This window comes from Psammomys obesus, unplaced genomic scaffold, assembly GCF_907164565.1.
Source record: "Psammomys obesus unplaced genomic scaffold, mPsaObe1.curated_primary_1811, whole genome shotgun sequence".
Classification (NCBI taxonomy): domain Eukaryota; kingdom Metazoa; phylum Chordata; class Mammalia; order Rodentia; family Muridae; genus Psammomys; species Psammomys obesus.
Window position 1 is genome coordinate 54,086,156 of NW_026585644.1, and position 12,359 is coordinate 54,098,514.

General features: G+C 36.3%; 1 protein-coding gene and 1 pseudogene across 26 annotated transcripts in view; both read right to left on the reverse strand.

Annotated features, from left to right (window-relative positions):
- Nrxn1 (neurexin 1) overlaps positions 1-12,359 on the reverse strand; it is a 1,203,268-nt gene that overhangs the window by 801,298 nt on the left and 389,611 nt on the right. The window lies entirely within an intron of this gene.
- On the reverse strand, positions 3,004-3,105 carry LOC129691524 (small nucleolar RNA U3; annotated as a pseudogene).

A 12,359-nucleotide genomic window follows, 5' to 3' on the forward strand; every position in this document is an offset into this window, starting at 1 on the left:
GTGTGTGTGTGTGTGTGTGTGTGTGTGTGTGTGTGTGTGTGTGTGTGCGCGCGCGTGCGCGCGCCCATGTATGCACTACCTATTACAGGATTTTTAACGATTTTCAGATTTGGGAAATGAGTTAAAAACTGATTCTATCTCATCCATAAAGTCTAGAATCATCACTGTCTGCATTTGGATAGTACTTGTTTTTTTTTGTTTGTTTGTTTGTTTTCTTTTCAGTATTTTTTGTAATTGATATAATTGTCTATTAAAAGTATCTTGAACCAAATACTCGTTTTTTGATGTCTTCTACTGAATTTTCCTTGGGTAACAAGATACCTTTTAGAAATGATGGGACCATGAACCACTTTGACTGATATTTCAATGGTGTCTGCTATTCCACCTTCCCCATCTCTTTCCAGTTGAGGACTCCATTAATTGCTATTCAGAGACAAACTTATTTTAATGTATCACCGTTATATATGTTTGGAACATTTTTAAAAAGACAGAAACAAAATAGTCATCTTAGAAACTTGGCTCAGCTGTTATGGGTACATGAGGATCTGAGTTCAATTCACTGTCACCCACATGACAAGTCCAGCAAGTCATCCTCTGACCTCCACACACAAGACTGCACGTGTTCATAAGACAATGGAAATATTAAATTAAATTAACAGGTATTTTTTAAGTTTAAGAAGGAATAGTTATGGTATAAATTTTCCATTTTTGTTTTTAAAAGTTTATCTCAGGCACTTCTTCCTCAATCACTAATGTCTGCAACTTTGAGTGAATGGCTGTAAATGTGAAAAAAAAGTTAAAATGTAGACAGTCTTTTGTTTTTCCTATAATCTACACACTAATAAAATCAATACTGGGAGATTCCATGGATCCAGTATTGACTGGTATGCAGAAACTAGCTCCAGATGAATAACTGTTTTCCTTCTTTGATTGCTACAGATTGAATATATGCCTTAGCATGTTATAATGCATCTCATACTATGCAAAATTACTATATAATTAATGAAAAATAGCTAACTGAATAAAAAAAATTGCATGTGCTGCAGGAATGAGGAAATATGCTGCCTACCAGATCTGCATTCACCATGAAGGCTTAATTCAGCCGTGGCAGGGACTGTTCTGGAAAGTGGACAACTTTCTATGATGTTCATGGAGATGCCAAGGAGAAACAGCAGGAAATAGCTTCCTTATTACTTCAAAGTGGCATTCAAACATCATCATCTTCTTGGGCTTCATGATGTGCAAATGATTGGAAAGCAGAGGGTGTCTCATGACTGTGGGGATTTTACTGTTCCTTGTAACATTGTGCCTCTCATCATATTTGTCCTTTGGAATTAAATCAGCATGGAAGAGAGATTTCGGTTGTTTCATAATTAAGGGTTTGTAATGGGAGTAAATGAAATAGTGAAGTAAATATAAAAAAGGTCAGATCCAAGCCCAGTGAAACCCTCAGATAAAAGAGGTATAAATGAAATATTTGAGTATAGAAATATTGCCAATGATGGAGCTGATTGAAGAACATAAGAATTCAGGGTGATGTATCTTATGGGGTTTATGGAAACTGGGGAGAGAGACTCTAAGCAGAAAATATGGAAGGCTGGGAGTGGGCACCATCAGGGACCTGAGTCTGGCACTTGGTCTGGAAACAATTCTCACAGAAAGAAATGCAAAAAATGTCAGGATCTGTAAACAATAAGTACTGCAAGACATATTCTCTGTACTCCAGGGGCAGATCAGGACTCAGGACCTGAGACCTCAAGATATGTACTAAATTTGGCCGGATACACACACACACACACACACACACACACACACACACATTTGAGAGCTATGGCAAAGTCAGAGAGGGTGAGATTTATGTTGCTTAAGGATAGAGAAAAATATTTTCAGATACTAATTATACCAAAATATTTTATCATAAATTAATAGGTATAATAAAATAATAAACTTGCTCCACATTTGAAACTTGGTAAGAGACTCTCTCCATCTTTTCTTGCACTCATTGAAACATGGCACCTGGAACACAGAAAAGCACAGCCACACCAAGCTTCATGGTAACCATTTGAAATGACAGTTAAAGGCCACTTGATTATAATAACATATAGTATAATCCCCCTTATAGTAACATCTGAAAGTTCCTTCTAATACCTATTCTGATTTGAGCTAGCACAATCACATCCCAAAGTAAAATCAAAAGCACACTAACAGATTAAGAGTAGTTGACAGATAAAAGAGGCTCAGACACAAATGATGATTTTAGAAAAAAGAATATTTGCTTAACTGAAATAATTTTAAAATGCAAACAGACATGCCAAAATGCCAAAGCCAAATCAAACCAACCAACCAAACAAACAAACAAACAAAAATAGCAGAATCAAAATATGTGGAGAACAAGAGACTCAACTCTAAGTCAGATGTGTTTATCAAATGTATCTTCTCAAGATTTGTTGACCTATATGGAAGAGGAAGCAAAGGATTAAAAGAGTCAGAGGTAGCAGAAACAGCATGTTCCAGACACAATAGGACTGACACACATGTGCACAGCTCACAGAGACTGTGACAGCATGCACCAGATCTGCACAGGTTCAAACGAGACAAAAACCCAACACTGAGAAGGACCACGAACTTCCACCACTTAACCAGGAAGCTATTTGCAACTGACACCTGCAAAGAATGAGAAATCAGTTTTCTTCAGAGTACTGTCACTGGGTGTATCACCACACTCCAGGGCAGGCCCCATGCCAGGGGTAGTTGGTTAGCACACAGAGGACTCCATAAGTTCTGTGTACTTTCTCTTTTCTTTTCTTTTCTTTTTTTTTTCTTTTCTTTTCTTTCTTTCTTTCTTTCTTTCTTTCTTTCTTTCTTTCTTTCTTTCTTTCTTTCTTTCTTTCCTTGTTTCTTTTTTTGGTATTTTGTGTTTTCTTAGTTTTTATTTTTAGCTGTCAGTTTTTACTTTGTTTTTGAGAGAGAGAGACAGAGATCGGGACAGAGAAACAGAGAGAAACCACAGGTTAAGTGGGTAAGGGTGGATTGGGTGGAATTGGAGGAGAAGAAAGAATATGTTATGTAATGAACTATAGAAATGATCCCTGAAAGTATAGACACACATGATATATACTCATTTATATAGACCTATAAGATATGATAAACATAATGAAATCTATACACCTAAAGAAGATAAACAAGAAAGAAGACCCAGGGTAAGATGAGCAATCCTCACTTAGAAAGACAAATGGGAAGTGCATTGGATGTAGGAGAAAACAATAAACAGGACAGAAGCCTATCACAGAGGGCCTCTGAAAGACTCTACCTAGCAGTGTATCAAAGCAGATACTGAGACTCATAATCAAACCTTGGGCAGAGTGCAGGGAATCACATGAAAGAAGGGGGAGTTAGTATGATGTGAAGAGAATAGGAGCTCCACAAGGACCAAATATATCTGGGCACAGGGTCTTTTATGAGACTTTAATGAGATTCCAACCAAGGACCATTATGGATATAACCAAGAACCTCTGCTCTGATGTATCCCGTGGTAGCTCAGTAACCAAATGGGTTTCCCTAGTAAGGGGAACTGGGACTATTTTTGACATGAACTCAATGGCAGCCTCTTTGACCTCCCCACTCCCCAGGAGAGGAGCAGCCCTGCTAGGCCACAGAGGAGGACTTTACAGCCAGTCCTGAAGATACCAGATAAGCTAGGGTTAGATGAAAGGGGAGGAGGTCCTTCCCTATCAGTGGACTTGGAAAGGGGCAGGGAGGAGATGAGGGAGGGAGGGTGGGGTTGGGAGGGAATAAGGGAGTGGGATACAGCTGGGATACAGAGTTAATAAAATGTAACTAATAATAAAAATAAAAATTATTTAAAAAAAAGAAAAGAACAACACACAATGGCAGCTCATGGCCAGATAAGGTACTCGCTGTTATCTAAAATCCTAACCTAGAAAAAAATATGTAAAAAATTTTAAATAAAAATTTAGAAAATAAATACCATCTGCTCAGTCCATCCAACAAAATAAAACCCAGCTAGAATCAATCAAATAGTATTGTAAAAATAATCTTCAAAATGCCTTCTATTCTTTTCAAGGCTACTTTAAAAAACAATAGAAAAAGATAAAAGCTAAAATTTCCTTATAGTTTTAGTTCTGGGGAAATGAATGCTGTAAGAAAAACTTAATATCCATATAATAAGCTTATCTACCTGTGAGCACCTTTTGTCCTACCTTAGTAGAACACCCAGGGACGATGTGAAGTTTTTTTTTTTTTTTTTTAATAAGAAACTTATACCACATTTCAGAAGAGTAAGTAGAGCTGTCCTCACCTGGCCTAATGATTGTCTCAAGCTGGGAGACACCAGGCGTGTTTCCTAGATTTTCTGTGGGATTAGGTTAAGAAGCCATTCACATTTCATATTGCCAATGATCATTTTTTTCATCACTCAAAATAAAAATAGTAGAAAAATTGGATTTCCAATTTTTCCTATGGCGACTGGATTTCCCCATAGGTTTAAGATTATATGCAGCATATTTTAGTGAGAATGTGATTTAAACTTTTATTTTTAAGCTAGCATAATTCTATTAATAAGATTTTTTGATAACTTTAAACTTACATTAGTTTCAAAGGACTACTATATTTTTACTTATAGTCTCCTGTTAATGGATTATATAATTATTATCCCAAGAAAATAATAGTTTGTGTAGACAAAGCCTTAATGTGGACTCTGTCTGCTTTACTATCCATACTTGGATGTCACCTTCAAGTCAGTTGCCATGACTACCTGGTCCCTTGAGTTAGAGATAAAGAAGATATTCTTTGGAAGAGGACTTATCCATCCGTCAACTTGGGTTGATCTGTAGTTTGCTCAAGGATATTCAAAAGGCTCTATGGCTTTTTAGTTCCTTTTCATTATGTGTAGGGGTAGGTAAACAGTTGCTGCTTTATTGTACAGTGAGTGACCTTAGCCTGGATGTATATAGGTTTGGAGGCTATTCTGTCTTCTTTACAATAAAAACAATTTTTCACTTTGTATTTACTAAAACCTTTGCAATGTTAAGACTATGAAAATATCTTTTTTTTCTTCAGTTTTACCAATTAATTTAACACTCATTTCAGAATCTTGTTGTGTTGATAGCATTTTCCCCTGTTATTAAAAATGTATAAAGGCAATGTTCTTTGGAAATCTGATATCTAGAATCATAGAAGTATTTTCTTCCCCTCCGATTATTGTGTGAGTGTGTGACAATGCAAATATATGTTGTAGAATTTCTCTTTGGCACAACATCTTCCAAGTTGCTATAGAAACAGAGTAACGATGGAGAAGATTGATAACACTTTGCATTCTGCACATTGTAGAAGAAACTTAATAGATTCTTTTAGTTTTTAATCTATTTGACTATTTGCATGTGAAAACATACATCATTTCCTCTGTGTTGATAGCTAAATTCAGGTTTTCCAACTGCTGAATACAGTGAAAAAAAACATAATGCTAACTTATATTTGTCTTGATTTATTTTATATTTCAAGCTTATTATTTTCAAATCACTCCTTTCTCCAGATGATAAATATTCATTACATCAAATGTATTAAATATTCACTATGCTTCAAGTCACACAAATCAATTTTTGCTTATTGCACGCACATCTTGTAGCTAAATATATGCTATGGATACTAAGAACCTGGAGTGTAATTTCTTGTATGAAGAGTCGTAGGGGGGAAAAAAGTTTTGTATTTCAATGTGATGTTACATTTTAAATACAAAAATAAAAATTAATGGTTGGGGTGGAATTTTTCTACTCAGCAGTTTATTTTAATGATAACATATTTTGCTAATTTTGTTAAATTAACAGGAGTTTTAAAATTTCAGCAAATACATGATAATGATAATTATGTGTGCAGTAAAGCTTTGAAGACAATGAGAATTCTCTCTCACTTTCATGATAGTAAAAGATAAACTCCAATAACACAGAATGTGGTTAAAAGTCTCTTGGTTGAGCTGAACCAGGATGACAATAGATATTCCAAAGTGGACAGGAGAAGACCTCAAATCTGGCCAGTCATTGATTGGTTATTCCCTCAATCTCTGCTCCATATTGTAGGCAGGGTAAATTTGGGATCAAAGGTTTTGTGGGTGGGTTGGTGTCCCCCTTCCTCCACTGGAAGTCCTTACTGGCTAGGAGGTGGCCATTTCAGTTTCCATGTTTTCCCCTGCTAGGAATATCAGCTAAAGTCACCCCCATATCCTCCCAGGAGCCTATAGAGTCATGTTTCCAGCCTGTCCTAGAGGTGTCCCTTACTAATTTCCTTTCTCTCTCCCTGTCCTCTCACCTTCCACCCCCAACCCTGCTCTCCCTGTACCTGATCTCTGCTCTCACTCCCAATCTCACACCCTTGCCCTCCCATTTCCCACTCCTTACCCACTTCTGATGTCCATTCTATTTCCCCTTCTGAGTGAGAGTCAAGCATTCTCCATTGTGCCCTCCTTATTGCTTAGCCTCTTTGCGTCTGTGGATTGTAGTATGGTTATGATACACCATATGGCTAATACCTTCTTATAAGTGAGTATATACCATGTGTGTCTTTCTGGGTCTGAGTAACCTCACTCAGCATAATTTTTTCTAATTCCACCCATGTTCCTGAAAATTTCATGATTTTTTTTTCTTTTTAATAGGTGAGTAACCTTTTATTCTGTAAATATAGCACATTATTCTTATTGGTTGAGGAATATCTGGGTTGTTTCCTTATTCTGGCTATTAGGAATAAAGCTGCTGTGAATTTAAGGCTGTCACCTTCAATATATACAATCAGTTTCTGTATCAGTAACTAGTTTGGTTTGGTTTTGATACAGAGTTTCACTGGAGGTCAAACTGGCTTCAAACTCCCAATGGTTCTCCTGCCTCAGTCTGCTCAATGAGCTACCACAGCTCACTTACCTACAATTCAGTGCTAAAGTAAACCACATCTCAGAGTCAGTCTAGGGAAGAGAGGGGAAAGTGTGGGAGTGGGAGGCAACTTTGAACAAATATAATAACACATATGTATGAAAATGGCACGGTGAAGACCATATTACAAAATTATAAAAATTGATTAAAAAATCACCATTCCAGTAAATTTATTTCAATACCATTTTTTGTGGGTTGTTTTGGTTTATTTTTTTAAAGTGTGTTTAATTGCTAAAAATTAACCTAAGGCCATTATTTAATTCAAATGTGCTTGCTCTTTTTTATATTAAAAAAATCTACTCTCATCATACAATTGAAGTAGTCAAGAGAATCCATTTACATGATTATCTTACTTTTACAACAATCGGAAGCCAAAATCCTAAGGGAGATTTTTGAGATCTTTGAGGGTCTTATGATAAGGAGCAGAATGTGTGAGAGCATCTTCGGTTTTGATGTTTGGCTTTCCACCCATTTTAGAATATTTTAAATGTGAGTATGACTAGTTTGCTTAATGGGGTTTCAAAATCTAAGATACTAGATGAAGACAAAATGATATTCCATAGAAAATCTCTGGCTTTGCTTTGGATAAAATCCCATGCCCTTTTCATGATTGAAAAACTGGGTTTATTCTTATTACATTTAAATTAATTAAATCAATTTTAGGTGGTTATATTCAGTAAAACTTTTTCATGAGGTTTTCTGATGAAAGATTGCCCATTTAACATTAGCTATTTAAGTAAATGTGCACCTATGAACATCCCTATGCTTGTATAATTCTATTCACAAAACAGCACATTCAATCCAATCTAATATAAAGCAGTTATTACTCGGTTCTGGCTTGCCACGCTGAAAAAGGGACTATTTATTTCAACTTGGTATTTCTTTTACCACAGGATATCTGCTTATTTTATGAAGCTGGGAAGAAAATGAGAAATTTGAATTTCAAAAGAAGTTGGTAAAATAGAGTGACTTTAATTAAAATCAAAGGTATTTTAGAATGCATGCTACCCTCAGACTTGTCTGCTAAGGGTAGATGTGTAAATGTATACTTCTGCTCTGGCCCAGAAAAAAAAAAATCCAAATATATTTTAAACTATAATATATTAGTAAAAGATTATGTTGATTTTGAAACATTTTTAAAAAGAAGTGTTTAAACCTAATTTGTTTTTTTCACCAATACTAGGAAAAGGAGTGTTTTAATTTTCCCAATTATATGCACATTTTATTGATTATAATAAGAATTCATTGCCACCGAAATAATTCCTGTAAGTACAATTTTATATTGTGTACTTTCTCTATTCAGATGGAAATAAATGTAAAAACACAATAAGATTTTCAGGTGTGTAGAAAACCACAAAAATTTAATCATCAGAATTTTCCTGAAAATCATTTACAATGAGGAATCATCTTAGGGATCACATGTAGGAATCACACTTGGGTGTGTCAGCTTGCTTGACTAGGACTGTTCAGAGTAGCTTTTTTCAGAGCATTATTTTGTAGTACTTTGATAAAAATTTATAACCAGGAAAATTAGTTTTAGAAGAAAAAGGCGATTAGTTAGGAAGACATTTACACAGGAAGAAGAAAATGGTTACATTCATCCATCAATCCATCTGCCCATTTGACAGGAGTTAAATGCTTTATATTTATCAGGAACTAATTTTGGTAGTAGCCAAACAATGACATAAAAGACAGATACCAAGAGCTAGGAGAAGTGACACACAGGAAAACCACTAATTTGAACAATATCTAATAAGGGTCTCAGAAAGTAAAGGAGGGAAGGATGTCTTTCTAGAAGACACAGTAGGCAACAGCCTGTGAGGCATCATGAGAGAGTCACTCACTCATAACTGCCAAGTGGCCTGTCTGGGAGGAGCACTGGTGTGCTGAAGTAAAGCACAAACCTGTCACTTACCCCGTGGGAGAGAGCCAACCTCTGACACCATTAATGATACTCTGCTATGTTTACAGACAGGAGCCTACCTTAACTGTTCTCTGAGAGGCTCCACTAGAAACTGATCGAATTGGATGCTGAGATTCACATACAAACATCAGGTGGAGCTCAGGGAGTACTCTAGAAGAGTGGGAGGGAAGGATAGGAGATCCCTGAGGGGCAAGAACACTGCAAAAAGACCAACAGACTTAACTTAGACCCATGGCAGCTTATACAGTCAGAAGCTCCAACCAAAGAGCATAATGGACTGGATGTAGGCTTCACATACATATGTAAGCAATGGGCAGTTTGATCTTCATGTAGGTTCCATAAGAAGTTGAACAGGTGCTGTCTAGAACATGGACTCTGTTCTCTGCTTTTGATCACTTTGCCCTAGCCTGGCTGCCTTGCCTGGCTACAGTGTGAAGAGGAGCTCAGTCCTGCTGCAACTTGAGGTGCTGGGATGGGTCGACCGGAGGGGGTCCATTTTTCTGAGAGCAAGGGCAGGGGGGATAGGATGACGAGGGTGGGAAAAGGAAAAGAGGAGAGTGGGGGCTATGATTGGGATGTAAAGCCAAAATAAAAATTAAAAATAAATGAATAAATAAATAAATAAATAAATAAATAAATAAATAAATAAATAGATAAGACCAATGGCGGTCTAAACAAAACCCATGGATCCTGCTCTGTCTGCCCCACTCTAATTTCTGAAATCCACTCGTTGGATGTAGGGACATGTGAAACAGATTCTTTAAAAGGAGTGAACAAGATCCCATTTGAGTTTCTATCCATATGGAAAATGAAAAGGAGGCTCCTAAGAATCTGGTGGTGAGCTAAGAAGCTACTGTGTATGTATGTGATGGCAGATGTAAGGTGGGAAGAACAGGGAGGCAGCTGAGAGAGTTTTGGAGCAGAAACAGCCAAACACTGTGATTCCTTCTGTTAAGAAGATGGCTCTCGGGGTCATAGTTGAGATGAGTAAAGACCATGTTAACACAGAAAGTGGTGAGCATATTTTTCATCATATTTTTAATTAACTGGGGTGAGTGGCCTCTGCCAGGATGGAGGCCAGAGGACAGCTTGTAGGAGTTGCTTCTCTCCTTTCACCATGTGGGTCCTCAGGACTAATCAGGTCATCAGGCTTAGAGGAGGAGGGGTCAGTTACATTTATTAGCTGAGCCATATCAACAGCCTCAATGAAGGATATATTATGAAGAATAAATAATGAGCTTTAATTTAAATGGTGGGGAAAATCTTGCTATGAAATGAAATAAGAAGCAGTCTACAAACAACAAAATGTTCAGGGAATCAATAGATTTTCCTTAATTGATTAGCAGTACTATCTGGGTTTAATGCACTGCTGTAATATTTTGGACTACTATAAACACAGACAGATTTCACGAATTATTTGATTTGTTGTGCTAGACTACTCTTGCTTGGAAAACAGTTCAAATTTATACTGTATGGGGAAATCCAGTAAACTTGGCTCCTGGGTATAAATAAGCAGAAAAGGAGGGCAGAAGTGTTTGTGTATGACTCATGCAATAATGAAGAAATAGAAGATTTCTTTCCAAGCAAGAAAATAGCCTGTCTGCTTGTGATATGCATGCAATATAAATAAACAATACTTATACTTCATCTGAAACGTTTGTTTACCTGTTAAGAGCCAGATCATATGGCTTAGGTAGAGCAGATGGCTAGCATGTATTAGGCCATGCATTTAATCCACAATACTAAAAAAACCTTAACTCATCAATTAAACCACAAATAATTTTGTCATTACTATTACTCCAATTTCAAGTTCACACATAACTAAGAATAAACTGTTGAACAAAAGTATACTATTCTTTTGAAAATTTTACATTTTGGTAGCTCTCATGCCAACAAATAAGCTAATATATGCTACTGAGCTGTTTCACAGCTAGTCTTGTGAAGAAGGAGGAGGAGAAGAAGGAAAGGAAGAGGAAGAAGAGGAGGAGGAAGAAGAAGAAAGAAAGAAAGAAAGAAAGAAAGAAAGAAAGAAAGAAAGAAAGAAAGAAAGAGAAAAAAGAACTTTAATATATACCCAAGAAGGTGAAACAAGCATTAACACAAAACCATGAGAGGCAGGGCTCTGAGTAGAAGGTAATATGGCTTAATGGCTTAATGGTTATGAGAGCAAATTCCAGTGCAGAGGGCTGCTGTTGATTTTCTCTTCTGCTTCTTTATAGCTCTGCCATATCCAGCAAGAGAAAAATCCTCCTCAACTTTCTCATTTGTGTAATACTGACTCCATTAGTTGTTTGAGGATTAAAGAAAATAATAATTGCCAAATGCTGAAGGCAATCCCCTTCACACAGTAACAATTCAGTAAGTATTTCCCTGATACACATAATTATTGCTGATACAAAACTTAAGACCCAAATGGTGAACGTAGGCATGAAATAAGGGTTTCAAAGAACAAAAAGGAAGATTGATTCTGAATGATACTGTCTTCAAGCTTTTAATAAACCACGTAGCCCTTGTGAAGAGTAAAAGAAATAAGACCCTACTATAAATCTTGCAATTCATTCATTGAATATTAATTTATTTAAATTTTATATGTAAAACATTTTGTTATTATTTGACATCAGGCATTAAGGACCACAAAATGCTAAGTTTGAGTAAGTGAAGATTTTTTTTTTTTTTGGATAATAGTAAGATGCAAATGAATATGAAGCCATTCATGGGAAAGAAGGCAGAGGGTCCATATTGCTTCTCTTCAGTGAGGGAAACAGAACATTTCTATATTCTTCAGTATTTTTGGTTCAAAACATTCTTCTTAAAATCCAGTACCTTTACAAATAGTATGTGTTAGGTAGGGAAAACACTTGAAGGCCTGGTATGAATTTTCATGTTCTTTGTTCTCCTGAGTTTTCAGGAGTTGATTTAATGTATAACTCATTTAAATTTGTCATGTCTGCAGAAGGTTTTGAAGATTCCAGAATAGCCACTAGTGCTGTAGCATGAATAGATAAATGTGAAGCATGATGAAATGAATGTGCATGGTGAAAATATAATGAAGAGCATGAAAGTGTAAATGTGTCAGTTTGGCAGCCACTCGCCAAGAAATTCAATCTATTTGTCAGACAAAGTTCTTTTGTGCTAAAAAATCTACCATGACTAAATTTACTGACCTAATTCAGGCAAACATACAAACAATTCAAATAATTCAATTGGTTTGGAGAACTTTCACAGAATTAATTGATTTTCCTTTTAACACCTCAACTGTCTAAGACACTACACTATACTTCTGGGAATGTGTCCTCTGAGCAGGTAATTCATTCATGGACATTTGTATGGATTTGAGCCTAGACATATGGCAAATCTTAAGTAGATAGCCTTTCCCTCTAGTAGACATTTGAAAACCACAAATAATTTCTTTCTCTTGTCCTTGCAGTCCCAGACTCTCCCATACTCCCTCAGGTAGTTGGAGTGTACCATGAAGGTTAGCCACCAGTGTTACATCTAAT